Consider the following 6,000-nt stretch of genomic DNA (forward strand, 5'->3'; position numbering starts at 1 on the left):
GACTAAGCACAGTTTCTTTAGAAAATAAAGCCCAATACCTTAAAAAGAAGTCTTTTCGGATTAAGATAAATGGCTAAGAATTCTCATTACGACTACAAACTATTACAGGATATATAGGCTTTTATAATTTTTTATTTATTTATTTTTTATTAAGGTATTATATGTGTACATAACTTACCATTGCCCCCCCCACCCCACTCCCACACATGCCCTCACCCCCCAATGTTTTGCATCCGTTCTTAAACGTTGATTACCTGTCGCATTCGTTGTCTGATTATCTGATAGGTCGCCTATGAAATCAGCGAGGAAAAGGCTACCGTTTCAAGCCAATTATACGTCTCCAGCTTTGCCTGCAGCACGAAGCCGTGGAAACGCTGTTCACCGGTGTTCGCTGAAGGACCCCGGGAGGACTTAAACATTCACCACCCACAATAACCGGGATTAACAAACTTTCATTTTCGAGCCATTTCCTTTCCTTCTGTGAATTGCCGTTTGTTGCTAAAAATAACACAAGTGAGCATATGGCCGTGATGAGCTTGAGCTACATGGCGTCTCCGGCTCTAATCACCGGGGTGAATTTATTTGAATTTAAATAAAGACTCTACCATTTAAGACGGAACAATTTGCAACGATATGGGTGAACCGGGAGAACATCACGCCGAGGGAAATGAGCCAGACACAGACAGACAAATGCCTCATAACATCACTCCAACGTGACACCTAAAATCCTCAAACCCACAGGGACAGAGAAGGGAACGGCGACCGGGGGCTGGGGGCCGCGGGGATGGGAAGACGCTGGGCAAAGGCACAGACGTGCAGTTGTAAGAGGAACGCGTCCAGCACAGCCTCACGGTCACGCCGAACGAGGCTGCGTTGTGCGCGGGAACGTGGCGGAGAGAGCGAACCGCGAGTGTGCTGGCCACGGAAAGGGAGGCACGGACGGATTTGTGAGCCGGAGTGTGGGGATCCTGTCACGATACATTTGCATATTAAACTGTCACATGGGGCACCTTCCATAGACGGGATGTTCATTTGTCAGGCGCACGTCCATAACGCCGTAAAAAGCTCACCGTTTAGCCCTGGCCCGAGCGGCTCAGTGGATAGAGCGTCGGCCTGCGGACTGAAGGGTCCTGGGTTCGATTCCGATCAAGGGCACAGGCCCGGGGTTGCGGGCTCGATCCCCAGGAGGGGGCGTGCAGGAGGCAGCCGATCCATGATCCTCTCTCCTCACGGATGTTTCTATCTCTCTCCCCCTCTCCCTTCCTCTCTGAAATCAATAAAAACATATTGAAAAAAAAAACACCTCGCCATTTAAACGGGCAGTGTCCCACTCCACGTGCCATTCCCACCATGTTCTGATGCGTGCAGGGAAGGAAGGGAAAGCAGAGGCCTCTCCATAAAACTCCCTGAAGGCTGCCCGCCCCCCCGCACCCCCACATCCCAGGCAATGGCTGTCCAGCACACGCCTGGTCTCACCAACTTGCGTGTATGCGTCCCACGCCTTCCTTCAGTACATCTGCGTTCGGTCACGCTGTCTTATGGCTTTACCCACGACCCCCTTTCTTTCCGCTCACATTTCAAGCAAACATGCCCTTCACTGAAACAGAGAGAAAAGAATTCCTTCCCGACAGGTGCGCCTCCTCGGAGCCTCCGACGGGCGCTGTCCCGGTGCCTGGGAGATGATAAAGCTACACAGCGTCCCCGGCACACGCTGATGGGACAGGCAGAGACTCCGCGTGTCCACACCATTTCCCTTCCGTGCACTGGCGCGTGGGCGTCTGCATCCGAACAAAGGCACGTGTGTGTTCACATCTGATGTTGAATTGTGTGAGGGAGACCCCGGGAAGGCATCAGCCTGTGAAAGTTGGATCTTTCCGCCTCCGCCTCAGGAGGGGAGGAATGCACTCCGTCCCAGGGGGCCTGCGAGGTTTCCGGGAGTGGACCCCAAAGCAGGAGGAAGGAGAAGAAAGCACCTTTTGCCGGAGCTGAGCAAGGCTTCCCCTGGGTGTTTCCGCCCGAGTGTCCGTCAGCCAGGGCCACGGACGCCGTGGGGACACGGTTTTGAGCACGCCCCCCGGCTGGTCTCGGCCTCGAGTCTCTGCAGGGAGAGACGGGAGCCTCAGAAGTCCCCGTGAGCCGAAACCGGTGTGGCTCAGTGGATAGAGCGTCGGCCTGCGGACTGAAGGGTCCCGGGTTCGATTCCGGTCAAGGGCATGTACCTTGGTTGTGGGCACATCCCCAGTGGGAGGTGTGCAGGAGGCAGCTGATCGATGTCTCTCTCATCGATGTTTCTGACTCTCTATCCCTCTCCCTTCCTCCCTGTAAAAAATCAATAAAATATATTAAAAAAAAAAAAAAAAAAGTCCCCGTGAGCCGGAGGATGCTGGTGACATTGCCGCCGCCCCGCAGAGGAATGCTGGGGACGGTCCCAGAGGAAGCAGGGGCCCGCTCTCACCCGCGGCCGAAGGCTCGCCGGGAACTGACCACACCTTCGCCTTTCGTCTAAAATCCGGCTTCTGGGAAGTGAACTAAACGCCGGTGTACACGCCCGATGTTCCCGTAACACGGCCGGGGCGTGGCGCACCTGCAGACCCTTGGACCTAGGAAAAACCTGTCTCTGCTCGCCCTGACGTGCTGTGATGTGGCTTCTCTTTGTCTGTAAGCCCTAACGCTGTCCGCGTTGGATGGGTGCGACCCGGTGAGCCTGGACGTCCGCGTCCATCCCTGAAACCTTCCCCACAACCTGTCGTGAGCACACCCACGCCTTCAAAGGCCTCGCCCCCCTCCTCACCACGATGGCGACGGCATTCTCCCAGGTCTGCCCTCCTAGCGGGTGCTGAGCAACAACAGCACGACGTCGGGGACGGCGGCGCCACCCCACGCAGACCCACGGGCCTTCCTCAGGCTTCACCGCTGACGCGTGGACGGAGGAGCCCTGCCTTCGCCGCCCCCCGACCCCGGGCCACCCTGCCCCCCTGTCTCCCTGAGGCTGAGCCTGCCAGGCGCCTCCCCGGGGGGTTCCACGCGGGGTCTGCCCTGCGTGTCTGGCTCATGTCCTGCACACGATGCCCCCAGGCTCGTCCACGTGGCACAACGGCGGGATTTCTTTCTTTATATGGTTTTTCCTTATCCTCTGCCGAGGATGTGTGTTTTCCATTGAGAGAGCGGGAAGGAGGTGGGGAGGGGAGAGAGAGACACATGGATTGGTTGCCTCCCACATGCACCCCGATTGGGGCTGGGGGGTCAAACCCGCAGCCCCGGTACATGCCCTTGACTGGGAATCGAACCCATGACCCTCCAGTGGGAGGGCCGACACTGTAACCCAGCCGTGGGCAAACGACGGCCCGCGGGCCGGATCCGGCTGTTCTATCCGGTTCTCTTGCTCTCCCCTCCGCTCCTTTACTTTGAATTTATATTCGTTCACACAAACACTCCATCCATGCTTTTGTTCCGGCCCTCCGGTCCAGTTGAAGAACCCATGGTGGCCCTCGAGTCAAAAAGTTTGCCCACCCCTGCTCTAACCCCTGAGACGCCAGCCAGGGCGAGATTTCCTTCGCGTGAAGGCTGGACGATCTCCCGTTGTGTGTGAGGGGACCCTGCTCTGTCCCCTCCCCCCCACACCGCAACCCCGCTGGTGGACCTGCGGCTGCTGCTGTGTCCTCCTCATTGGGAAGGATGCTCAGCAGACGCGGACAGCAGAGGGCGCTGTTTCTGTGTGGAGTGGAAGGGGCGGAACCAGCAGTCCGCGGTGAGCAATGTCAGGGACATTGGTGCCCGTGGCTGAACCAGGTTAACGGGAATTCTGTTCTCCGCGTGGGAGTGGCAGGGGCGGTGACGGGAGGGAAGGAGCAGCTTGGAGACCAGGTGCCGCTGGAGGACCTGGAGTAGCTGGGGGGGGGGGGGGGGGGGGCTGGCTCCCCGGGGCCGTCGCCATCGCAAAGGCGTTCTGAGGGTGGGCCTTGCGCCATCAGCGGGTCCCCAGACCGACCGACAGATGGGCTTTCGGAGGTTCCTTCACAGGAACCATCAGGACAGAATGAGATGGGGCAGGAGACGGGATGCAACAGCTCAGAGTCATTCCATGCATTTGTTTTTGAAAGTTCGGTTCTTCGGAGAAAGAGAGAGAGAGGGGGAGAGGGAGAGGGAGAGAGGGGGAGAGAGAGAGGGAGAGAGAGGGAGAGAGAGGGGGACAGAGGGGGAGAGAGAGAGGGAGAGAGGGGGAGAGAGAGAGGGAGAGAGGGAGAGAGAGAGAGAGAGGGAGAGAGGGAAAGAGGGAGAGAGAGAGGGAGAGGGGGGAGAGAGAGAGAGAGAGGGAGAGGGAGAGAGTGGGGGGGGAGAGAGAGGGAAAGAGGGAGAGAGAGAGGGAGAGGGGGGAGAGAGAGGGGGACAGGGGGGAGAGAGAGAGGGAGAGAGAGAGAGGGAGAGAAGGGGAGAGAGAGGGAGAGGGGGAGAGAGAGGGAGAGGGAGAGAGAGAGAGAGAGGGAGAGAGGGGGGAGAGAGAGAGGGAGAGAGGGGGGAGAGAGAGAGGGAGGGGGGGAGAGAGAGGGAGAGGGGGGAGAGAGAGAGAGGGAGAGAGGGGGGAGAGAGAGAGGTAGAGAGAGACATGGATGTGAGAAAGACACATAATTGGTTGCCTCTCAGACAAGCCCTGACGGGGGGCCAGGGATCAAACCCGCAGCCAAGGTAGGTGCCCTTGACGGGGAATTGAACCCGAGACCCTTCGGTCCGAGGGCCGGTGCTCCAACCACTGAGCAACACCAGCCAGGGCGAGAGAGAAGCAGGCCATGACGTGAGACACACCCGCGGTGGGTCCGCTCCCCACGGCCGCCTGCGTGCGTGGGGGCGGCCGGCTCAGGGGTGCCGTGTCTGTTCTGCTGGTGGAGCTGCTGCTCCGGGGCGGGGGGGGGGGGGGCCCGTTTCGAGGCTCACACACGACGAAGGGGGAAAAGCAAACTCACGGGGCGTCCATCCGTGTCCGCCCCTCGGCCCACAAGCGCGCCGCGTCCTCAGGCCACACGGAGCCCGTCGCCCCGATGCACTTCGCCCGCGGGCCGTCTTCGTCCTGCGGTGCCTTCACCCCATGTCCGTGTCTGTGGGAGGAACCGTGTCTGTTCCTCTTTCCGCACCCGGGGCTGCAGAGGGACCGTTCCCATGGGCCACACAAGGTGAGGGCTCGCTGGCCGCCCACCCAGGACGGCTCTGCGGTTTACGGCAAGCGAACCGCAGCGCGTGGCTCCAAGGGTGGGCCTGCCGGGTCAGCGGCGTCCGTTAGAGAACCAGCTCCGATGAGACAGACGATCCCTCGTTTGGTCCCTCGACCGGTCCCGCCAAGCGCACGGTTCATCCGATTATAGAACGGAAAACCGAGGCCGGGGGCCTGTCCCCAGCAGTCACACTCGCTCACCGGACGGAAAAGTCGCGTCGCGTAAGTAAACGGATAAGAAAGAAATCAAGCCCTGACCGGTGTGGCTCAGTGGATAGAGCGTTGGCCTGCGGACTGAAGGGTCCCGGGTTCGATTCCGGTCAAGGAGCAATGTACCTTGGTTGCGGGCACATCTCCAGTGGGGGGTGTGCAGGAGGCAGCTGATCGATGTTTCTCTCTCATCGATGTTTCTAGCTCTCTCTCCCTCTCCCTTCCTCTCTGTAAAAAAATCAATAAAATATGTTAAAAAAAAAAAAAAAAAGAAATCAAGTAGTTTTCTCGAGGGTGGGTGGGGGGGGGCGGGAAGAGATGAACCTAAGGCCTTATTTGCATAATATTTGCATGCATGCGTCCCCCTGTGGACCGGGACAGATGGCGAAGGCTGGGTGGGTGGTGGGAACTGGGGGAGAAGGGGGGACAATGGGGGGGAGGGGAGAACGGGGTGACATCTGTAATACCCTCAACAATAAAAGATAAAAAAAGGTAAAACAGAGGACAGAAACCTGTACTTAAGCTATTTTGAGAAACTGGCACAAGAACCTTTACAAACGCTCGCCTGCGTCTTTGGCCTTCCTCAC

This window comes from Plecotus auritus, assembly GCF_963455305.1.
Source record: "Plecotus auritus genome assembly, chromosome: 2".
Lineage (NCBI taxonomy): Eukaryota > Metazoa > Chordata > Mammalia > Chiroptera > Vespertilionidae > Plecotus > Plecotus auritus.